General features: G+C 45.2%; 1 protein-coding gene and 1 long non-coding RNA gene across 3 annotated transcripts in view; one reads left to right on the forward strand and one right to left on the reverse strand.

Annotated features, from left to right (window-relative positions):
• Positions 1–14,406: 14,406 nt before the first annotated feature.
• On the reverse strand, positions 14,407–20,994 carry LOC309809098. Of its 2 annotated transcripts, none has more exons than XR_014294805.1 (4): positions 20,852–20,994; positions 19,606–19,750; positions 17,839–18,128; positions 14,407–17,051 (listed from the first exon to the last, which is right to left on the reverse strand). It is a non-coding gene; the product is annotated as an uncharacterized lncRNA (long non-coding RNA). The 2 variants fall into 2 exon arrangements; XR_014294806.1 differs by lacking the exon at positions 20,852–20,994 and adding an exon at positions 20,314–20,776.
• A 109-nt stretch (positions 20,995–21,103) lies between these two features.
• Positions 21,104–25,322, forward strand: part of SERPINE2 (serpin family E member 2) — a 75,234-nt gene continuing 71,015 nt past the window's right edge. Inside the window, exon 1 of the mRNA XM_082631255.1 lies at positions 21,104–21,338. The gene's annotated coding sequence lies outside the window, so the exon portion shown is untranslated. The remainder of the gene's footprint in view (positions 21,339–25,322) is intronic.

A 25,322-nucleotide genomic window follows, 5' to 3' on the forward strand; every position in this document is an offset into this window, starting at 1 on the left:
CCCTGACATGACTATGTGAACAAGCACAGGCTAGCCTTCTGGAAGATGACTGGAGGAGAACCTTGTTGTTCCATCTGAGAACATCCTAGACAAACATACAGCCAACCAACCACCAAACATGTGACAGTATAGCCAATATCAGCAAAGCCAGCCAGAAGCCAGCCCACCAACCCATCACCTACGCACGAGCAAGCCCAGCCAAGACCAGAAGAGCCACCCGACTAACACTCAAATTCATGAACTAATTAATGTTTGCTGCTTTAAGCCACTGCCTTTTCGAGTGGTTTGTTACACAGCAATAGCTAACTGATGCATTAGTGAAAGAGGGAAATCAAAGCTGGAAGCAGAAGGGAAATAGAAAATACTCATAAATAAATTTTGTTTCCTTCTGGCAGAAGCTGATATTTATCAGTGAGAGTTTCTAACAGTCAGCGATACTGGCTTCAGTGTTATCATTTTCTTCTTCTTTTGGTCCAATCTACCAAAATAACTCTGGTCAAAAAAAAAAGTATCGGGCCTCCCTGGTGGCGCAGTGGTTGAGAGTCCGCCTGCCGATGCAGGGGATACGGGTTCGTGCCCCGGTCTGGGGGGATCCCATATGCCGCGGAGCGGCTGGGCCCGTGAGCCATGGCCGCTGGGCCTGCGCGTCCGGAGCCTGTGCTCCGCAACGGGGGAGGCCACAACAGTGAGAGGCCCGCATACCGCAAAAAAAAAAAAAAAAAAGTATCCATGGACTTCCTATTACAAATGTAAAAATATTCTCTAGCCTCCACTTGATCATAACAATTTAATCTGCAATTTTCCTTATAATCCAAAGCAAAGGTCTTTTTCTATCAGACCCATGGCTTCTGGTCAGAGTCCACTCCTTGAGGGTTTTGCTGAGAGCAGTGCCTACATATCAAAGAAGCATTTATCATAATCTGTGAAAGATTTATGTGTGAGCAACAGCAATGTATAAGTCATTGTTTCCTGACAGAGCTGTAATAAAATCTACATATTGGCTGCATCCACTTAGGAAATATTCCCCTTCTAAGGATATTTGTTTGCTTTCAGACATTTTGGACATAAATTGTTTTGAAGTTAGGGTACATACCTCTGAGATATTGCCAAAGAACTGCTTCCATCACATCCACATTCTATCCCCATGAGATATTCTATAGCTGGTTTTTCTTTAAAAAAGCAGAGCTATAACATAGTAATGATGATAAGGCATTTCCTCAAGATTTAACAAATACACATTCCAAGATAAATTGGATTAGAAAATAGTATGTAATGTCACCATCTGGTGACTTCCCCAAAATGTTACAACTATCTCCATGCCAATAATCAACATTTTATTAGTGCCTTACAGCAAGAAAAGATGATTTTTTAACAGGACATATGGGAATTGTTTTGTAATATTTGATAATCTATTAAAGAACAGTGTATCGGAGTGTCTTTGGGAGTTCTTTGCTTAGAACACAGAAATCAGCTGTAACTAAATTAAGCAAAAAGGAACTTATTGAGAAGAATATGGGATGACTCTCACAATCAAAAGTAAAGCTAAAACAAACAAACAGAAAAACCCCACAGACACCTGAAAGGACAGGGAACAGAGTAAGCTCCAGGTATGAGGGGTCAGGCACTATTTAATGTCACCTGTTCAAATTGCCATTGTCATGATGAACAACCTCTGGCTGTTCTCATCTTTTTGTGCCATTTTCTTTATGATTTCATTTCCAGGAAGAGAGTATCTACTTGGCCTAACTTGTGTCACCTACTCAATTTTGCCCAAGGGAGGGCTAGGGCACGTCAATTGACAGTCCCATCAGGACTGCATCCAATGGGACAGAGTATGTGTAGAAGGAAAGGAGGTAGGTCTTCAAAGCAACATCAGGGTTTCCATAATCTGAAGAATAAAAAATGGGTGCTGAGAGATCAAACAACAGACGTTTACACAGACGTCCATGCTTAAAACACTTTGGGAAGCCGAAGAAAACATAAAGATCCCTCCCCATTGCTCTATCCTCTTCAGCTCTATCTAGAGGCTTAAAAATATTGTTTAAAAAAACTCCATAGACAAAGCCTGGGGTGAAGGTGGAAGATATAATATTTTAAGGGCAATTTGAAAGGAGAGAGGGTATTAGCTTTCAACTTAATTGGGCATAAAAAAAGATCTTGCTTTAGTCACTAAGGCAAAGTGAAAAAGGGAGTAGAGAATATGGGGAAGCAAAAACACACATAAACAATGAAAAGCAAAGGAGATAACAAAAAAGAAGCAGACTCATAGATATAGAGAACAAACTAGTGGCTACCAGTGGAGAGAGACAAGTGGGGTTACCATTGGGGTAGGGCATTAAGAGATACAGACTATAAGGTATAAAATAAGCTACAAGGATATATTGTACAACACAGGGAAGATAGCCAATATTTTGCAATAGCTATAAATGGAGTATAACCTTTAAAACTTGTGAATCACTATATTGTACACCTGAAACTTATATAATACTGTACAGAAACTATACTTAAATTTAAAAAATAATTTAATTTTTAAAAAGTGGAGGGGAAGGAAATAAATCCGTTATGAGGGAAAAAAATGCCATGATAATTACTCCTTCCCTATGAGACCATATAGACTAAACAGACCCAGAATGGGTGCTTGCCTGTGGTAACATCGCTGTATTCTGCTGCTTAAATGTGACTTCAAAGATACCTAGAACAACTATGAGTTTTGTATTTTCTAAACTGATCCTCCTAGAACTACCTCTGTCCTCTCTTCTTTGTACCTAAACTGACTTTTTCCTCTTATAATTAATTTAACTTAATCTTGTACTATTATTAGTGATGGTAGAGAATAATATGGTACTACCCTTCCTATAAACATCTCCTCATATGCCCTCACATGCTTACCATTCTTAAACCAATCCCAACCCTGCTGTGAACCAAGCCGAACGATCAAACGACATTCTCCCATTAGTCCTATGTACTCAGCCCTAAACAAGCTTTTCTGAAAGAAGGGGTGTCACCTTCACTGGGTTCTCAGAAGAGGCAGAGGTCTATCTGTTCTCCATTCAGAGTGGAAATGATTGTTTTTAAAATATTTATTTATTTGGTTGCACCGGCTCCTTAGTTGTGGCATGTGAACTCTTAGTTGCAGCATGCACATGGGCTCTAGTTCCCTGACCAGGGGTCAGACCTGGGCCCCCTGCATTGGCAGCATGGAGTCTTATCCACTGCACCATGAGGGAAGCCCCGGAAATGATTTTTTTTAAAGGAAGAATCATACTGAATGGATGGAATTTGATGTCCATCCTTCCTTTTAAATATATGCATGTGAATATCCTCTCACACGAATGCAATGGCAGAGCTTCTCTAGAGCACATTAAGGCATCTCAGCCTGAGATACGTTAGCATCTCAGCATCCTAGTTTGGTGGAGAAAGGACAGAAGCCATAATAAGAAGGAGCTGGGGCAAGGGCAGCAAGCAGCCCCAGCTGTAAGACCAGCCCCCAACCAAATCAGCCAATCATGAAATATAATAATAATACCAGGTAGTATTCACATGTGCTGGACCTCAGGTCAAGTGATTTACATGCATGGTCTCATTTAATTCTCTTATCCACTCTGGCTTTCAGGTTATTTTTATCACCTACAGATGAAGAAACTAGGGCTCAGAGGGTGGAGAAATATATTCAAGATTACACTTTGTAGGAAGTACCAGAGCCAGAATTCAGACCAGGTAATCTGGCTCCAGGACCCAGATTAGAAATGGCTGTCCCCATAAGGATGATACCCAATGTTGGAGGTGGAGATAGAGTGCCCACTGTGGTGCGCAGCTGCCTGAGGGTTCTGGGGGAAGGAGGTGAAAGGCCAGCACCACAAGAGGAGGATTTCTGGACTGGGCAGGCTATGGGAAATCCTGCTGGGAGGAGGGTCAAATGGTTGCGGGCCTGGTGTTAAGTCTCAGCAAAAATCCATACGCCAGGGTCCATGTCTGACTGCCTCAAGCAAGTCCAGGATGAAGACCAGAGACTTGTTACCTGATGGGTGTTGTTCAGGCCAAGCTCACAAGCCAATGAGAGACGAGCTTGGCAACATATCCAGTTGCCAAACCATTAGGGCCATGCTCAGTGTCTGGCCCCGAGCCTGGATAAACAGTCACCTAAGAGACCAGAGCCAGAACCAGAACCTATGCACTCCCTGCAGCCCTGCTCACAGCCAGTACCGTGTGTGCCCAGTCACTGTATCCAGCCAGGTCCCGATCCATTCCCTGATGACCAGAACCCTAAAAACCTGCTCAGCCCCTTCTTGTCCTCTTTTCTCTCCAGTGAGCTGAAGCCTGTTCCTTAACCCAGCATCTATTTGTCAGTAACACTGTTTCATTCCAAATACATCCCCCCTGGATTCAAAATACTACTAACCATTGATGCTGGTTACCACGACTACTCAGAGATCTTATTACTCTACTCTCAGTCCCCAAACTGGACCAGTTGGCTGCTGGTGCCAGGCGTGATTAAACTCAGTCTTTCTGGTAATTAAGATGGCTGGCTACGTTCTTGGGCAGGAGCTCCCAAATGGTCACTCCCAATTGTATCAGTCCCTGCAGCTCTAGCCCAGTCTGAGTCTGCTTACTCTCCTTCCCTACCAGCCTATGGATGGGGTCCACACATACTTGGGAACCAAGCTGGAACATGTCATCATAACACAGGTTGCAAAACAGAAGTCCGGTTTGATGCCCTCTCCTGCAGCACAGGTCACCAGGATAAGGGCCATTGTGAGCTAGCTGGATCCACAAAAGCAGGGCTGGGAGTCACAGGGCCTCGCGTGACCTCACTCCCTCTTGCGTGCCCTCCCACTTCTCGGCATCTGTACCGGATGTTCTATTATTGGGGACCTGCCTCCTCTTACCCTTGCCCAGAAGTCCCCTAGATACCCACTGGCTTTTCCCATTTTGAAATTGCATTTCTTTAATGAGTATTGTTTCTGAAAAAAAAATAGTTACGAGAGCCCTTTCTGCGGCTGACCCCTTAGACAGGGTCTCCACGCAGGTGGGGCCCTGGTACTTCAGGCACCGGGCTATTGAAGCTGATGGCTTCACTCATGTCAGGCAACATTGAACCACTCCAGGCAAACCTCACAAAGAATAACATCAGCTTGGCTGTTGCTTATCAGAAGCTCGGATGAAGGAAGTAGTTTTTCCAAAGGTCTGTAACTCTTCCCCTTGAGCCAGGACTGTTAACCTCAGGAATGAGAGTGGGTTTCAGGAGTCCGCAACAGGAATAACTGTATTTATATAAAATGTTTTGAATGTGCATTTTCCTGAAAATAGGGTCCACAGCTTTGATCAGATTCTCCCCCTCACCCAGCCTTCCTACGTTCTGTCAGTATTGGTCCTGGATTATACCTGCACCTGCATTCCTTCTCCATCACCGTAGTTCAAGCTATCAGAACTGCTGCAATAGGGACTTCCCTGGTGGTCCAGTGGTTAAGACTCTGTGCTTCCACTGCAGGGGGCATGGATTTGACCCCTGATTGGGGATCACGCCTGCCACGTGGCATGGCCAAAAAAAAAACAAAAAACTGCTGCAATAACTTCTGAGTGGCCTCCTGATCTATGGTCTTGCCGATGCTCAACCATCAGACTCAAACTAGGGCCAGAATGATGTTTTAAAATGCAGAGTTGATGGGGGCAGCCTGTTAACTTAGAGGGTTCTATCCTTCCACTCCCAGTCATCCACTAAAATATTTTGCTTTTGCTGCTTTATTTCTTCCCCTTTGCTCTACCCTCTATGGGTGTTCTGCTTTTGCCAGCCCAATTCCTGTGATTATTGTGATCCTGAATCAAGATGAATATTTGGCGAGATGGTACATAGAGAGTAGGAGAAAAGGGTGAGGTCATGGTAAAGCCATGGCCCTGTAGGCTGAAAGCTGGGGAAGAGTAAGGGTGAAAGAGGAAAGGGGGAATGAAGACATGAGGGGTTCCAGAGCTGCTCTGGAATTGTGGAGGATAGACACGGTGGTTTTAAGAAGGGCTGCTGTGTGTTATAAATTACACTGTGTATTAGTCATTGTGGTGGGTTGAACAATGTCCCCCCAAAATGTATGTCAACCCAGAACCTCAGAATGTGACCTTATTAGGAACTAGGGTCTTGGCAGATGTGATTAGTTAGGATGAGGTTATGCTGGATTAGTGTGGGCTCTAATACAGCACTGGTATCCTTATAAGAAGGCCATCTGAAGACACAGAAAGATGCAGATACACACAGAGAAAGAGGCCATGTGAAGATGGAGGCAGAATTTGGAGTGACGAAGTACAAGCCAAGGAGTACCAAGGATTACCAACAGCTACGAGAAGCTAGGAAGAGGCAACAGAGAATTTGTCCCTAGACCCTTCAGAGGAAGCCTGGCCCAGCTGACACCTTGATTTCATACTTCTAGCCTCCAGAGCTGAGAGTGTAAATTCCTGCTGCCCCTGGGTTTGTGGTACTTTGTTACAGCAGCCCTAGGAAGCTAATACAGTCATATTACAGCGTGGCAAGAAACAAACCCTGAAGCCTCAGGGCCTTAAAAAGGGGGTGATTTCTCACTCACCCAAATTCTGAGGCAGGTCTCCAGTCCTATTCCATCTTACATTCCAGAAAGATGACCTCCAAGATCATTGTTGCTGGTAAAGCGAGGACTGAAAGATCACACAAAATGTTTTTGAAAACCAGACCTGAAAATGACTTCCATCTTTACTGCCAAACCCAGTCTCATGGTCCCAACCAAGCTGCAAGGCAGGCTGGAAAATGAAGGAGAGCACATAGATACCCAATGACCTCTAATGCTCTGCCAAAGATCCTCCTTAAAGGCACAAGTAATGACTAGAAGGACATTTGGTTGCATTTCATTGACAGTGTGTTGCATTTCATTGACAGTGTTTTGCATTTAAATGAGGTGCTGTGGCAATACTGAGCCTTAGGGTGCCCAGAAGGGACTGGTTAGGTTATATAATCACATCATGCCCAGATTAGAGACCTTTATTTTCTTTCTTTTTTTCTCTTAGGAGAAAGAGAAAAATCATTATGCTCTCCAAGATCTATCCTATGTCATCTGGACCCTGCCGACCTCTTTGGTCTTAGATGTGACACTTTCTCCCCCAGTCTCTCTCCCCCATCCCATAGATCTTCTTCAGTTTCCTCCAGGGCATTATGCTGCTGCTTTGCACACACAGTACTCCATCCCCATACCTTCCTCCTCTTACACCTGCTTTCAGACCTCAGTTCACACACACCACTTGCTAAGTAAAGTCTTAACCTTAATACCATTCCTTCCCAGTCTAAATTGTATCCTTCAGTTATTCTCACATAGTTTCTTATACTTTCCTTCTTATTACTTATTGTAGTTTGTCTTTCTATGTGCATGTGATTATTTAATCAATCTCTCTTTTTTGCTGCCATTTCTCAATAATATTGTATTTATTAAAAATGAATGAATGAATGGGTAAATTCTGAAAAAGACTTTGGATTCCCCAAAAAGTTAATTGCTTTAAAGTATTCTAAAAGATGTATTCATTATGATGCTTTTGGCTGCAAGTAAAAGAAATAACAATTCAAAATTCCCAAGACAATATGGGCTATTTACTATCTTATATAATGAGGGTTTCCTAGATAGGGGACTTCCTGGGTTGGTTAATTCAGCAGCTCAGTGACATCATCAAAGACCCAGGTTCTTTTCATCTCTTGTCTCTTCCACCCTCAGCATGTAGCTTATTTCCTCCCATAGTCACAAGGTGGCTCCTGTAGTTCTGGGAAACAAGTAGAAGTGATCTCCTCTTTCAGTATGAACTTCTTTTATCATCAAGACAACCTTTTTCAGATGCTTCCCTGCCAACTGACTTCCTTACAGATCATTTCTACCTCTAAACCAAGCATTGGCAAAGAGAATAAAATTATTATTACTGGTCTAGATTCATGAGGATTTACTCCTAAAACAGGTATCAGATAGATGGATGGGTAACTGACCAAAATCCAGATTCTGATAGCAAGAAAGAGGGATGGCATTAACAGATAAACAACCATATCTGCTACACATTGGTTGGCAACTTTACAGATGTATTGCCAAATTTTGATCTGAGTATAGAATGTGTTATATGAATACTTATCTTGATATATTAATAGGTGTCAGATAAAAATGCTATGTTGAGTTAATTAATTGTATTAATTGTATTGCTGTGGTACGGTACAGGGTATATTTTCACATGAATAAGAGTCAGGAGGTGTCAAATGTTACAAAGATATGTATGCTGGAACACATGAAAAGTGTTTTCTCATGAGTAAATCAGAGTAAATGTCCAGGACAATGGAGACATAGGTCTAAAGAGGCATCAAGTGGATTATTTCATATCTATGGTGTTGGGCTGCACCCCACAGGCCTGCAAGCTCTACTTGCCCAGCCTCAAGCCCGAACAAAGAGCCCAGAGTCAGCGACAGTTTAATGGATAAGGAGGATCTTACACATCGGAAGCAAGGTCTCGGAGTGACATTCCACCTGTGTGCGGCAAATGGTGGGCAGGACATGGCAGTAGTCTTTGCTGGGGAGTGGGAGAAGGGAGAGAGGGAAGGTACCAGTTATAGAGAAAATTGATGCCAGGGAAGCCAACAGAGAGGCACGCCCCTTTGATAAACTATTGTGGTGGACATAGTTCTGATCTAAAGATTAGAACAATCACTAGCTGAGGTTAAGGGCAAGTATGTTAGCATTCACTGATTAGGCTCTATGAGTAAGAGGGAAGGTCAGTCAAGTGAGTAGAGAGTAGAGTGTAGGTGAAGCAGGGGCTGGTTGAGCAGGGGATGTACATTGAGCAAGAGAACGGCTATCTGGGTGGCCTGATCATACATATGGATATAACTTATGTACTAAAACTTCAGCATAGGGGCTCTGGGAGTGTCCCATGCCTCAGTAGCAACAAACATACACAGTAACCAGATCTTGGTTTCTATAATAAATGGTGTTCCCTAATAAAAGGAATGAGGGCTCCTTCAAGAAATGACTGATTCTAGGGCTGAGGAGAGAAAATATAAGATGAGCCTACAGCATCCTGTAGTTCCAGAAAGCAAAGAAGTAATCAAAAAACAAAAAGATGGAGGCATATCAAAGGGACACAGGAAAAGCTCCCAGGAGCTAAATCTGGAGCAACAAAACGACTAGTGTGGTATTGCATTATGATCCAACATGTAAAATAAACATACATAAGTTCATCTTGATATAAATAAATAAATGAATTAAATAAATACCTGGGGAAGAAGAGATAAACCTTCCCTTCAGAAGAATCCCATTTAATATACGGAGACATTCCCACCTCCAGAAGGTGGACTTTGACCTCCTTGAGTGCGAGCTGGACTTAGTGAATTGCACCCTAATAGTACATAGAAAGGGGGAAAATAGTAACTTTTCAGTGGAGAAAAGGCAAATAACACCTTAACAACATAAACAAAGTTAACTTCACTGATGATATTGAAGAATGCAGCCCGGATCTAATGTGATGAGAAGGGCACTTGGCCTATGTGGTCCTCTTCCTCCAAACCCATAATTCCAATCTAATCATGAGGAAAACATCAAATAAACAGAAGAAGAAGTAAATTCTACAAAGCACCTGACCAGGGCTCCTCAAAACTGTCAAAGTCATGAAAAGTAAGGAAAAACTGAGATCTGTCACAGACCAGAAGAGACTAAGGAAACATGATAACTAAATGCAATGGATATCCTGCATGGGACCCTGGGACAGAAAGAGGAGGTGGCGGGAGGCGTGAAATCCAAATAAAGTCCGGAGTTTAGTTAATGATAATGTGCCAGTGTTAATTTCTATGTTTCCACAAATGTAAGATGGACTTTCCATATTATCTCTGCAACTTTTCTGTAAGCCTACAATTATTCCAAAATTCAAAATTAATTTTTTAAAAGTGTAATTAAAAAAAAACAGGTTGAGAACAATTATTCCAAAATCTATGCTTGGATTAGGCAACAATATCAAAGAACTGGATTGCCTGGGTTGCTGAAGCAAATGGTGTTGCTACTCTGCCTTCACTCTCTCCATTATAAAATTTTCTGATGGTGATTCGGTATAATTCCATCAACTCATATTAAGGGGTATTGCTGTTGTCTGAATGTTTGTGTCCCTCAAAATTCATATGTTGATTACTAATTATTAGAGAAATGCAAATCAAAGCTACAATGAGGTATCACCTCACACCAGTCAGGGTAGCCAACATCAAAATCTCTACAAATAATAAATGCTGGAGAGGGTGTGGAGAAAAAGAAACCCTCCTACACTGTTGGTGGGAATGTAAATTGGTGCAGCCTCTATGGAGAACAGTATGGAGGTTCCTTAAAAAACTCAAAATAGAAATACTGTATGATCCCGTGATCCCATTTCTAGGCACACATGTGGAGAAAGCTATAATTCAAAAAGATACATTTGCCACAATGTTCATAGCAGCACTATTTACAATTGCCAAGACATGGAAGCTATGTAAATGTCCATGGATGTGGCACATGTATACATATATATATATATATAAAATGGAATATTATTCAGCCATTAAAAAATCATGAAATAATGCCATTTGCAGCAACATGGATGGACCTAGAAATTAGCATACTAAGTGAAATAAGCCAGACAGAGAAAAACAAATATCACATGATATTCCACATTATATGTGGAATCTAAAAAAAAAATGATACAAATGAACTATTTACAAAACAGAAATAGACTCACAGACATAGAAAACAAACTTATGATTACCAAAAGGCAAAGGTGGGGGTGGAGGAGGGATAAATTAGGAGTTTGTGATCAACATATACACACCACTGTATATAAAATAGATAACCAACAAGGACCTACTCTATAGCACAGGGAACTATACTCAATATCTTATAATATAATGGAAAAGAATCTGGAAAAGAACACACACACATATATCTGTGTGTGTGTGTTTATGTATAACTGAATCACTTTGCTGTACACCTGAAACTAACACAATATTGTAAATCAACTATACTTCAATAGAAATTTAAAAAAATATTCGTATGTTGAAATCCTAATGACCAAGGTGATGGCATTAGAGATGATTAAGTCATGAGTGTAGAAACTTCATGAATGGGATTCGTACCCTTATGAAAGAGGACCCACAGAGCTCCCTACCCTCTTCCACCATGTGAAGACACAGCAAGACATCTGCAGTCTGGAAGACAGCCCTTGCCTAACCATGCTGGCACCCTTATCTCAGACTTCCAGCCTCCAGAACTGTGAGAAATAAATAGCTGCCGAATGAGTAGATCTTGAGATGGATTCCCAGGTGCATTTTTAACAAGAATCTCAAAGATAATCTTGCAGGCCATCTTTGGACTACACTTTAAGAAATGCTGGGCTGTTGATCTATAAGGTTCCTTCCTCACTTTAGAAATCTTTGAAGAGATGTTCAATGTTAAAATGACACAGGCATCAACAGCGTGTGTTAATAGATATAGTTAGACAAAGCTCACACTTACAGATTCCTTCGAGGTTCAGTCACTTTTTCCTAGATCGTTTAGGGTAGAAGTGTACAAAGTGTAGACTGGAGAGACTAAAGAGGGTTCTCCAGTGGCCCTTTATGGAATTATTGCTTAAAAAGTGACAATGGATCTCTATGTCTGGGCTTTGTCTTTTTCTTTAATAATAACCAGTCTTTTCTCAAGGTTTCATAAGGATGGGGCATGGTTATCTTCATTAAATCTAAAATTGTGTGTAAGGAGAGGTGATAAGGGGAAGCTGAGAGAGGGTGGAACACAGAGTCTTTCCCCACAGTGGAGATGTTGGGGGCCTGGAACAGTGAGAACCGTTCTAAGGGGAGGCAAGATGCAGAGCATATCAGCTCCTGTCCTGTAACCACCACAAAGATGATTAAGCAGGGACTTCCCTGGCAGTCCAGTGGTTAGGATGCTGTACTTCCACCACAGAGGGCATGGGTTCAATTCCTGGATCTTGCACGCCATGCCGTGTGGCAAAAAAAAAAAAAAAAAAAGATTAAGCAACCTGTGATTTAAAAAAAAATTTTTTTCTTTTTCACTCAGAACCCATTCTTGAGATTTCAAAGCCTGGTTATTCTCACTCTGCAATCTGAGCCGCCTTTGAGAATTCAGGGGTCTTCCTGAGCATTTGAAGACAGCTTTCTAACCTGGTATGAAGTTGGGAGCCTAAACAGACAAATTCATTCCTTCTATTTAGAACTGGAAATCTCAGAACACTTGTCTTTACTTTCCACTCCCCCAACATCTGTCCATAGGGACTGGGAAAACAATAATAAATGCTATTATCTATTGATTTCTATGATGTGCCAAGCACTACAGAAGACACACCAGAAGGGTTGGTATAGAGCAGAATCTGCAAGGAACCAATGAAGATCAGTTGTGTGCTTCAGAATTAACAATAGTAGTGTTATGGCTGAATGTTTATGTTCCCTCAGAATTAACAACAGTAAAGTTATGGAATGAATATTTGTCCTTGCAAATTTTATCTGTTGTAGCCCTATCCCCCAATGTGACAAAATTTGGAAACAGGGTCTTTATGGAAGAAATTAAGGTTAAATGCATGCAGGTGGGGCCCTGATCCAATAGGATTAGTTTCCTTATAAGAAGAGACATCAAAGTTCTCTCTTTCTCTCTCCCATTCATATGCACAAAGAAGAGGTCATGTGAGTACACAGTGAGAAGGAGGCCATCCAGAACCAAAGGAGGGGAGAGTCTCTCCAGAAACTGACCATGATGGCACCCTGATCTTGGATTTCCAGCCTCCAGAACTGGGAGAAAATAAATTTCTATTCTTTAAGCCATACAGTCTATGGTACTTTGTTAATGACAGCCCCACTAGACTAATGCAAGTAATAATATCTGTGAAGCTCTTTTGATTTCACAAAGTGCTTTCACCTAAATATCATACTCCTTTCTCATGACAACCTTAAAAAGGTATTATTATTCTTCTATCAGACTGAGCCTTGGAGAAATCAAATGACTTGCTCACAAACACAATTAAGACGTGGCAGAATGGGACAGTAACCTAGGCATTTTGGCTCTCTGTGTCCGGTCTTCTAGTTCTTCCACATGCAGTTGTCTAGAGTATCGGAAAAGGTGGAGGACTGAGGACCCAGAAGAAGCAGTGAAGTGTGCAAACTGCCCAGGTGCCAAACCTAGTTGATCTGTCAGTGGCTGTCACTTTAGGGAACAGTAAAATTAATTGTATTTTTCTTCATTCAATAAACATTTATTATGGCCCCCTCTGTGCAAGGCACCACATGAAAACTCAAAGATATGAAAAAAAAAAAAGGCTACTGCCTTGAGGTTAGAGCCTAAACCAAATGCTTACATCCAAGGAAGGATGTGGTCATGTGAAATAAACAACACATACTTAGAGCTACAGGAGTGCTGAGTGAGGAGATATCAACACCAGCGAGGCTGAGAGGGGAAAATTGTGAAGCAGGAAAATTATTATTTCAGTGGCGGAGCAGGGTGGTGAATTAAGTCCAAAAATTGGTGCAATGACCCCTCCCCTCCTGCAGCCCCTTTTGCAATGTGATTTTTCTACTCCTCTTGTTATAGACTAAACTGTGTTCCTCCAAAATTCATATGTTGAAGCCCCAACCCCCAGTGTGACTGTATTTGAAGATAGGGCTTTCAAGGAGGTAATTAAGGTTAAATGAGGACAAATGTGTGGGGCTCTTCTCCAGAAGGACCAGTGTCCTTATGAAAAGAAACGACACCAGAGATCTCTCTCTCTCTCTATGTGCACATGGAGAGACCGCATGAGGACACAGTGAGAAGGCAGCCACTTACAAGACCGGAAGGGAGGTCTCACCAGAAACCAACCCTAAGGGTACCTTGATCTCAGATTTCTAGCCTTCAGAACTGTGAGAGAATAAATGTCTGTTGTTTAAGCTACCGAGTCTGTGGTGTCTTATTATGGCAGCCCTAGGTGACTACTACATCTCTCATCAAGAAGTAGAGACTACATCTCCTTCCGCATTTGAGATAGTTCTGTGACCTGCTTTGAATCCAACAGAAATGACATTATACTAAATCCAAGGCTAGTCCTTAAGAGGTCTTGCAAGTTCTGGTTTTACCCTCTCAGAGTCTTGAGCTATCCTGTAAAGAAGTCTGTGTAGGGACTTCCCTGGTGGTCCAGTGGTTAAGACATTGTGCTCCCAATGAAGGGGGCATGGGTTTGATCCCTAGTTGGGGAACTAAGATCCTGTATGCTGCATGGTGTGGCTGAAATATAAATAAATAAATAAAACAGTGGCTATGTAAATTATACTTCAACAAAAATTTTAAAACAAACAAACAAAAAGGCAATCTGTGTATTGTTGGAAAACCAATGCAGAGAGAAGCCTCTCAGTTTGAAATATGACAAGGGGGGAAAAGGCCCATAAAGATGAAAAAAATGGATCAAAGAGAAAACAGAGTTCCAGCCACGCCTGCTCAGGGTTCACACATGGGAGTGGAGCCATCTTGAATCCTGCAGCTGTGCAGGTCAGACAACATTGGGTGAATCAGAGATGAACCATCCCAGCTGAACCCTGCCCAGCCAACCCATAAAATCATGAACAAATAAAATAGGTACTTTAAGCCATTAAAATTGGGATAGTTTATAATACAAGACTAGATATTGATACAGGTGGAGTGAAAGAAGGGGTATTTGGGGCAGAATGGTTTAAACAATGGCACAATAGTAGAAAAATACAATAGAAATGTTGATGAGTAATCCTGGTTGGTAAAGCCTTTATGAACATATTAGAGAAAATGAGAGGACAAGGCTAGCAAGGTAGGTTAGAGTTAGACTGTGGAGAGCTTTCACTGTCATAATTTTTTATTGAGCACCTACTATTTACATTCAGCTAAACCCTTTTCACAGATTAACTAATTGTTACATAACTCTATATGTAGGTTATACGACTAGTATCCCCCATTTTACTGATAAGGAAACTGAGGCTCAGAGGTTTAGTTAATTGAAAAAAAAATTATGTAGTGATGAGGCTGGTACTTGAATACAGGCAATCTAACTCCAGAACCTGTGACCCCAACCTCTACAAAAGACTGCCTAAGCCAATGAATTCAGACATTAATGATAAACATGACATTATTTTAAGCGTTGGAGTGGCATAACTGAAGCAGTGCCTTAGAAAGATTAAGCTGGCAGTGGTGGATAGAATCTGGAAGCTGAAAGAATGGTTAGGGTATACTGCAGTGGTCCAGGGATGAAGTGATAAGGGTCTGAACTAATCTGAAAAAAAAAAATAGGAAAGGGATGAATAAGAGGGACTTAGGCAAGGAACTATTAATAGCACCAGGCAATGGCTGGATATAGGATAAAGGGAAGAGGAGTCGTCAGAACTCATTCCCATCTTTCTGGTTTCAGTGACTGAGGCGGCACTCATCCCTCTAAAATCCTTATGGAGTTCAGGAGGAAGAACTGCTTCAGGAAGGAGATAATAAATTGCTTTAGACTTGTTAGGTAGGAGGTGATGGTGGAATATTTATTTATTTATTCATTCATTTATTTGTTTATTTGGGCTGCACTGGGTCTTAGTTTTATCGCGCGGGATCTTCGTTGCGCACACAGGTTCTTTTAGTTGCTGCATGCTGACGTCTTAGTTGTGGCATGCATGCGGGATCTAGTTCCCTGACCAGGGATCGAACCCGGGCCCCCTGCGTTGGGAGCATGGAGTCTTACCCAGTGGACCACGAGGGAAGTCCCTGACAGTGGGATATTACGTAGAAGTATCTGCCAAGCATTTGGAGATATGTGAGTAGGAACTTGAACAGGGGTCAAGGCCATCTGTAAATACAGCCTTGGAACTCATCCAGAACTAAGCAGAGTTACATGCATCTAGGATTATCTGTTAAAGATTCTTGATTACAAGCAACAGAAACCAAATCTGGCTAGAAAAGAGTCCAGCGTGGACTTCTACTCAGAAGAGGCAGGGTGGTTCTGGGGATCCAGATGGGAAGAATTCATAAACAATCTTATCAAGCTAGGATGAGTCAGCTCCAGCAACTTTCCCCATTCCCTTCAAGTATTCAAAGTCCTGGAAGGGAATCCAGTGAGCTTGGTCATATGCCCATCCCTTGGCTAGAAGAAGTAAAGACACCTTGTCATCCATTCCCAACAGGGTGACATAAAGCAGGAGAAGTGATTCTCCAAAGGAAAACAGACCTGGCAATCAAAAGACAGAGAATAGATGCTGGGTGGCCACAAACCAATCAATGGTCACTCCACTGGGAGGGAGTGTGTGAAGGAGAGGAGAGAGCTGAGGGCAGACAATAATACAGCACCCACATGTGGGAGGCAGAGGATTTGATGAGGGAAAGATAAAGGCTGGCTAAGGAATTGGAGAAGAGAGAAAACAGGCAAAGGAATTTCAAAAATGGGCAAAACACCAGAGTTATATGCTGCCAAGAGATCAAGGGTGATAAAGAATGATGAAAAACCACTGGGGTTGGCATTGGAAGTTATTGGTAACCTTTGAGAGAGACAGGGGGCGGGTGGGGTGGAGGAAGAGAGAGAGGGAGGAGACACAGTGACGCAGGTAAGAAGCGAGGGCAGAGAGAGTATAAAAGAAAGGGAGGCGGGCTTCCCTGGTGGCACAGTGGTTGAGAGTCCGCCTGCCGATGCAGGGGACACGGGTTCGTGCCCCGGTCCGGGAGGATCCCACATGCCGCGGAGCGGCTGGGCCTGTGAGCCATGGCCGCTGAGCCTGCGCGTCCAGAGCCTGTGCTCCGCAATGGGAGAGACCACAACAGTGAGAGGTCCACGTACTGCAAAAAAAAAAAAAAAAAGGAGGCGGCATCCATGTTTGGTGGTAAAAGGAGGAAGAGCTGGGTTGTTCTTTGAAGGGGTCAGTATCACAATGATCCTCAGCACCGAGGGCTTCCCATCTTCTTTGGTCAAATATAAGTAGAAAATAATCCTCAGCCCAGCACTTACTGACGTCTTTTCTCTGAAGCCCTTGGTGAAAAGGAGCGATGATAGTGGGAAAGTGTGAACTGATGCTCTGGTTGAATCTGTTTCAGAAGTTACAGAAAGAGGAAACTGGATTTACTTGAAAGCCAACTTGAAAGGGAAATAAAAAGACAAAAAATACCTATTATAAGCTTAAAAAAAAAAAAATCATACCAACGCAACAGTCCCAGAAACTAATTGTCTAAGTGAACTGTTATAACCAGTCTCCTTTCCCCTGGTTGAAACAACCTTACGAAACAGCATTTGCATCTATAAAGTTGTGTAACAAGTCGTCTTGTGGTGAAATGCATTTTAAATAGGGGTTAGATAGGAGAGGAGCAACTATTATTATCTTATTATAGAAACATCAGTAGCTCTTCCAGACAAAACATCATCACCCATTGGGAGGTAAGGATAGCTTTTACTTAAATACAAGGTCATACTGTTTGGGTGTATGAGGGAGCAGTGGGGGTGGGGTGGGGGGATTTTCATCTTCTTCCAAAGCACTCAAAGCTGGACCTCTTCCAAGAGAGGAAATGAGACTAAATAGATCATTTGTTTTATTCTGTTTGGGCATTTCTTGCGTTTCTCCCAACTGCGGCTTATGGACACAAAGCCAAACTCAGAGACTGGCTGGAGCTGGCTAAACTCCAGGTCACTTAAAAAAAAAAATTCAGGAATAAACCATTTAAAGCTCTATCAGAGGATTAAGGCAAGCCACACAATTGAAGGACAAAATGAAATTCTGCTGTGAATGTGAAGTTGTAAAAAAAAGAAGCAGGTAGGAGCGTTAAACAATTTGGATTTCTCAAACAAGACAGGAGGGAAACGCCAATTGAAAGCGCACACCTACGACAAATCCATTTCAACAAGGGTCATACACCCTCTGGTGTCTGAACTGCCACTTGGGGCACCAAGTGAGGTAGGAACACAGCTTCTTTGGGGCAGCCCCTAATGATGGGGGTCAAAGTGCCTGGTCACTTGAATGTCGTGGAATGCTTGGGAGATTGCTTTTGTACCCTCTTGCTGGCATAGGGAAGGCCGGTCAGCAGTCACCGTGCACATTCTGTAACAAGCATAGTTGGTATTCCCAGCATAGCCCACTGGCAGAATGGGTCTTTGTCTTGAATCACTTCCCTCTGGGAGACACGCAGTGGCAGTCCCATCCAATGTCCAAGGAGAGAGAAAGGCCCATTAGTGGTTAGGCATAGTTTAGCATATTAGTTAACACTGCATCCTGTCTGATTTCAGAATTGACAAGTCATGTACAGTATTGCTCAAAATGTTCCTTCAACAGTACTGGGTAGGGCAGGGAAGTGAACAGTCAGAGGTAAGTCCCAAATATTTCTGACTGTCTTTTACAGATGAAGAATCTGGACCCTCATTATGCTCTAACTGGGAAAATAAAACATTCTTCCCATTTAAAAAAAAGTTGGTTCCGGGCTTCCCTGGTGGCGCAGTGGTTGAGAGTCCGCCTGCCCATGCAGGGGACACGGGTTTGTGTCCTGGTCCAGGAGGATCCCACATACCATGGAGCGGCTGGGCCCGTAAGCCATGGCCGCTGAGCCTGCGCGTCCGGAGCCTGTGCTCCACAACGGGAGAGGCCACAACAGTGAGAGGCCCGCATACAGCCAAAAAAAAAAAAAAAAAAAGAAAGAAAAAGTTGGTTCCATTAAAACAAGAGACCGAAACACTTCTTTAACATAATATTTGTTAATTTCTGAGCTTCCCTGGTGGCACAGTGGTTAAGAATCTGCCTGCCCATGCAGGGAACATGGGTTTGAGTCCTGGTCCAGGAAGATCCCACATGTCGCAAAGCAACTAATAAGCCCATGTGCCACAACTACTGAGCCTGTGCTCTAGAGTCCGCGAGCCACAACTACTAAGCCCACGTGCTGCAACTACTGAAGCCCATGCGCCCTAGAGCCCGTGCTCCACAACGAGAAGCCACTGCAACAAGAAGGCCGTGCAAGGCAACGAAGAGTAGCCCTCGCTCTCCACAGCTAGAGAAAGCCTGAGCGCAGCAACAAAGACCCAATGCAGCCAAAAATAAATAAATAAAATAAATAAATTTATAAAAAATAATATTTGTTCATTTCTTTCAAAATTTTAGAGTAACTTTACTAAAAATTTAAAATGGCAAATAATTACCCAAAGTGTTTGAGACATGAATCAATGTATACATGTTGATATACTGATTGTGATATTACACAGTAGTTTTGCAAAATGCTACCCTTGGGGCAAACTGGACAAAGCATACAAGGGACCTCTCTGTGTTATTTCCTACACCTGCATGTGAACCTACAATTATCTCAATAAAAATGTTCAATTTTAAAAAGTGATAAAGATAGAAGTGGATGCAGGGAATCGGGCAGGCTTTCATAACCTGGCTTCACCCACTTCTTGGTTCTATAACAGTTTGTTTCTCCACTAGTCCCCTGAATGACTCCCTTCCATCTGGAAGACACTGATCCTAGCTTCTCAAACACACCAAGCTCAGTCCCACCTCTGGGCTTTCTTCTGTAGCTTCTCCCATCCCCACCGCATTCTTCCCAGCTCCAGCTTGCCTTCCCAGATGAGACCAAATGATAACACTGTCCCTGGAGCAGTCCTTACCATGTTAACAGTCACTTGGCACTTGTCCACAAATATTTCTTGAGCAAAGACTATAGGTGGAGTATGGCTCCAGGCACTAGGAACCAGGTGAGTTAGAAACCACATTCAACTGGTTTCTCTTCCTTCCTTTCTGGGAGCATACATTCTAATGAGGAAGTGTGGAAAAAACTAGTCAAGAAACAAGTAAAAAAAAAAAATCAAATCATGATGAGGACTATGAAGAACATCATGGGTTGGAGAAAGGCGGGTGACTTTAGCTCAAGTGACCAGGAAAGGGTTTCTAGAGAAGGTGACATTTGAGTTGTTGACCTGAAGTAAAAGGAAGCAGTCATCAGGAAGATGGTGGGGAGAAACAAAGCATTTCAGGCAGAGGGAACAACAAGGAAGAAGGATTTTTATCCTGCCTGTAACTGACTATGAATACTGGGCATGAGTGTAAAGCAATGAAATGGGTTTTCTTTTTGTGGACTGTGTTTCCTTTTAATTTTAGGGCCCAAACTCCCATAGCATGTTTCCCTATATGAGAGGCTGTGAATACCCTTCCAAGATTCCAAGTTGCTCTAATGAGTAGATGCAAGCTTAATTCAAGGCTGTGTTTTAGGAGATTTACCATATTTCTTTCTCACAGTCGGGGCCGTGGGCCTGCTGGTGAGGGGTCTGCACTGTCTAAGGGCAACATAAATTATGCCATTAAAGTTGGGTACCTACAAAACTAAGCTGATGCAAAGGCGGGCCGCATACGGGAGATCTGGGTCATGCAGCTGGGAGTAGGACGGTAATTTGCCGCCAGCCTCTGGGGTCTGTGCTTCTCTGCGGCGCACGAGGTCCCATCGGCTGTAGTAACCGGTTGGGAAGGGCCGGATTCCCAGGTCTCTGCGGGGTACCTCACGCTGTCACCGCAACCAGGAATCCAGTTTTCTGGATCCCCTGATCTGCCTTTTGCCTAAGGCGACCTGCTGCGGCTCCTCTGTTCGCGAGGCCGGGAGAAGTCGGCTCTGGGGCATCCGGCGAAGCGGTTCGAGGGGTGATCTATCCCTCCCCGGCCGCGACCTGGCACCGTTATCCCCATCACCCGGACCGGTAGGCACTGTCCCGGGGCGTCCCCCTGTTTCTCCCGGGGAGGGGGGCAGCCCAGCCGACTAGCCCTGAGTCCCAGGGACGCGCCGCGAGCCCTTGGGTCCCTGCCCCTCCCACACCTCCCCCCTCGCCCCCCCCCACGCCTCCGAGCCCGGCGACCCACGTGCACCTCAGGCCGGGCTGGTGCCGCAACTCGGGGTCGGCGCGTCTCCCGGCTCTTTCTGGGCGCAGCCCCGGGACGGGGACCCGCGGGGGGCGGCCTCGGCGGGACGGCGGCGGGAGCGGGGGCGCCCCGGAGTGCGGGCGCGGGGACGCGGCGGCCGCTGGCACACAAAGGAGGCGGCGGGAAGGCGGGGCGGGGCGGGCCGGGGGCGGGGGCAGCAGGAAGGGGCGGGGGCCGAGCGCGCCGCGATAAAGCCCCCGCCGCCGGGGCCGGCCCGCTAGCGCTGTAGGACTGCCGGGCTGCTTGGGCTGCGCGGCGTGTGCAGGCGTCGCCGCCTCTTTCCTCCGCTGCCCCTCCTCGCCGCCGCCGCCGCCGCCGCCGCCGCCGCTGCCGCTCTTCCTCCTCCGACTCCCCCCGCCCCGCCGACACCCGGCTCCGGCTCGAGCCGCGCCGCGCTCCGCGGCCGCCACCTGGGGATCCCGAGCGAGGGGCGGTGAGTACAGGCTGCGCGCCCCGCGACCGATCCCGGGCTCCCGGGGCGGGAGGGGCGCGGCAGGCGCTGCCCGCCGCGCCGGGGACGGTCCCGGGGCTCGGCGCGCCGCCGGCTCCGCGCGGCGATCTTGCGCCGGGCCGGGAGGCTGCGGGGCCAGCGGGGCCGGGGGCGCCGGTGTCGAGGAGGAGGAACTTTCTCAGCCTCCCTCAGCCGGGCTGCCTCGGTCAAAGCTGAGTGCGCGCCCGGCACCCGTGCCCGGCCCGCGGGGAGCCCGAATAGGACCCGGGCGGGGCGCGGAGGGGCCGCGCTGGCGGGCCAGGTGTCCGCGCGGCCGGGAGTCCTGGGGCCAGCGTGTCTGCTGCTGCCGCCGGTCCATCCTAGCGGGCGCCCGTGACCCTGAACCTGGGGCACCCAGGTACTCGCGGGCGTCCCCTACCCCGTACTTTGCGTGTGCGCCGCCTGTTCGCGAAAGACAAACGGACTCCTTCCTACTTGTTACCGCTGCCTGAGCGGGCTGGGGGTAACCGGTGGTTTGGGGGAGAACCTTTAAATTGGCTTCTGGCAACCGATGTAACCTCATGGAGCTGATCTTTGCCATTTTCATCGTCTGTAGAAATGGGAATTGCAATGCTGATCAGTGCCTACAGATAAGGTGAAGGTACTCAGAAATTCTGGGCGGAATTAGGTGTTTAATTTGCCTACAAACTGAGTGCGGAGGGAAGGCTTCTATTACATAAGACAGCACTCCACCTTCAGGTATTATGGAAGATGCTATTGAAGGTTTTAGTGTTTTAATGAGCGAAAAATAGTCTTCGTGTGTGTCTCTCTTGAGAAATCTCGAATGCTTCTGTGTCTTGCTTTGACTACTTCGCAGGGAACGTTTTTATATTTATATTATTTATATTTAGCATCAACATAAAAAGCTGTTTGAAGGTTTGACTTCCTCTTTCAATCCAGGAAGCAGTTTGCTCCTCTGAACTGTTCAGGAACAATTTACGTGATAATTTTATGCTTCGGAGATTTTATATCGGAAAGTTGAACACAGATAACTGGGGGAAAAATGTAAGCATTGCTAATTTGTATATCTAAAGCACACTTCAAAAATTGAAGGTACTTTCAATGCTGACTGCATATCTAAATCAGTAAGTATGTGCTGTTTGCAGTATTTCAGCAAAAAATTTTCTTCAGCTATGCAAATGAAGGTGTTAGCCTAAACCATCGAAGGCTTCTCTCAACCCCAAGTTTTGAGGCTTTCTTAAAATCATGTTCAAAAATATTGTACAGTGCAGGGCAATTACTGAAGGTCATCAAGATGTCACCTATCTCTTATTCTTTAAAAAAATGAATCTATGCAGAAAATTTCTGCCTCCCATGAGCTTCACATATTAGTGTAATTTGAAAAGCACAGAAATGATTGTCTCCAAAGGACAGTAATTTTCAGTTCCACACGAGTGATTAAACACTAGTCAGAGATTGTTTGAGGTGGCAGAGTGGGAAACGAGTGGTGACCTAGCCAGGTCCCGGCTACACTTCTCTGTGGCCGTTCTCTGCCAGCCAGTCACTCTCCCACAGCATGGGAGACTTTGGCCCGTGGGCTTTCTCTCCTCCCCTAGTCCCACAGTCCATGTAGTCCGATTCCTGCTTCCTTAACCATCTCGACTCCAGTGACCTCCACCCACTCCAGCTACTGGGTCCTCTACATCCAAGTCTTGCCCTCACCCAGAGATGCTCAGCTTCTGAAATCAGCATCTCAGTGTCTCTGCACCACAGGCTCCTTCCTTCCAGGTTGCAAACTGGTACTCCCATGGCAACTCTTCTCGAACACAAGAGATCTGTTCCCTTCCCTCCTTCCAGTTTGGCAGGTGACTTTCATGGCCCACTCTAATGAGAAAGTAAGGGTCACCGGGTTGAAGTCTCCCCACGTCCTACCCCATTTCCTTCCTACAGACTTTTCCAGATTTACCCACATCCAAGAAATCTTCTTAAGCATCTGTTGTGTCCAGGCACTTTGCTAGGCCCTGGTGTATGTTAAGTATAGCAGGTCACTGTTCTCTTGGAACAGTGGCAGCAAACAGACACAAAGAAACCTAACTATGCTCTGATAAAATAGGAATAAGGCAGAATAATAGAAGAAAAATCAAGTTGGGGCAGGGACTTAGAGAAGGTTAGAGAGAGGACTTTCCTGTGGCAGTGCCTCATGTCTCCCAGTGAACTCTTTTCTTTTTTAACAGTGTTTTTAAAATGCCTTGTCCATGCATACCCAACTCACCTACAGCCACCACCTGTCTCCCAGGCTTCTTAAATGAGTTAACACTTCCCCAGGCTTCCCTTTCTTCTTAACTCTCTGCAAGCTGGCCAGAGACTCCCCAAAGTAGGAGAAGACCCCACAACTCCTGCATGAGTGATCGTGAGCGTGTGTTCTAGACCTCTCTGCAGCATCGGATACGGATCTTTCCTCTTTTTCTGATGGATGCTTTCCTCCTTCCCTAGTTGCCACCTCCTCCTGGTTTGCCTTCTGCCACCCTGGCACCTCCACTACCTCCTGGGGTGACCCAGGGCTCTGTTCTTACCCCTCTTCAGCTTCATGCGGAATGGTTGGGATACCACATTCCCACAGCTTCCACTTTCACCAGTATGAAGTGAGTCCCAGATTGGTACCTGTAGCTAGTTACCTACAGTCTATGCCCTTTAGGCAGAAAAACCCACAGTAAGTCGAAAACTGATTTTAGTTCTCATCACCCACTCCATACCTACTTCAGCCTTGACCAAAATTTGTCCTTTTTTTTTTTTTTTGCTGGTGACTTGGCTGTTTACCAAGGTGCTAAAGCAGGAGCCTCCCTCCCAGGGATGCTGGGCTTCTCCAGCGACCGCCTGCTGCCCGCATCCAGCCACCGAGTCCTGCTGCTTCTCGTGCTGTGAAATCCCATAAACCTCTGCTCTAGTCACCATGGCCCTGCCCTGCTTTAGAGCCCAGAAGTGACAAAATGGTGGCCAGTGTGCCAATTCCAGCTGGCAGATGTATTGCTGGCTTGAACACAAGTATACAAAAATCGTGTGAATATTTGGAAATGTTAAGATATCACTTGGATTTATAGCTCCTCTTAAAAATCAGGAGGCCTGGAACAGGAGGCCTACGTTCCCACGTGGCAGCACTTGGCTGGCATGGAGCTCCCAGTGCCAGGCTATGCTGGAGGCTGCTTGCTTTCCGCTTCCCCTTGCACCCATGGTCCCCATTTACAGCAGCTTCCTAGCTCCCGTGGGCTTCTAACCATAGGCTGGGGGACCATCAGCAGCCCGGGAATGCTGAGTGGCTGACTGCACCGTTTCCTGCCTGGTCTGTTGTACTAGCTTTGCACCCCTTTCAAACCATCAGCCACATTGCTTCTGGGGCCACTTACCTCAGGGCCCTCAAATCTGAATCTGCTTCCGTCCCTCCTGATAAAAACTCAGTGCCTCCCTCTTGCCTTGGGGACAGATCCCGACTCTGAAGGAGTAGTTGTGTTGCATCACAAGCTAGGTATCTCAGATAGAAAGGTGAGCTTTCTATTGACTTCTTAAGGTGATGTACCTGCATTTCTCAAGATGCTTTTGAACCTCTATAAGGAGGGTCGCTAATATGTAATTCCAGTGTTATCTCACTTTGACTGAGATGCAGTCTCTTCTGTTTATAAACCATTTCCACAGACCTCACCACCTTCCCACTGCCTCATAACCACTCTGGAAGGAGACGGGGCAGGGTTGATTCCACATCCCAAGGCACGGGCTGCCCCAGAAGACCTCAGCCCTTGGAACATGGCGGAGCCCATTTCACATGGTGCCCAGAGTCATACAGTATGTCCCCAGGGTCACTCAGCTGCCTTTGGGCAGTCCTGTCCCAGAAGTCCTCAGCACTCAGCCAGGGAACTTTCCACAGTGCCCTGCTCTCCTCCCTAGCAACTCCCCAGACTGCTGGCCATTTGTAATGACAGAGTCCAAGCTTTCGTC

Source organism: Mesoplodon mirus (genome assembly GCF_964341445.2).
Source record: "Mesoplodon mirus genome assembly, chromosome: 8".
Lineage (NCBI taxonomy): Eukaryota > Metazoa > Chordata > Mammalia > Artiodactyla > Ziphiidae > Mesoplodon > Mesoplodon mirus.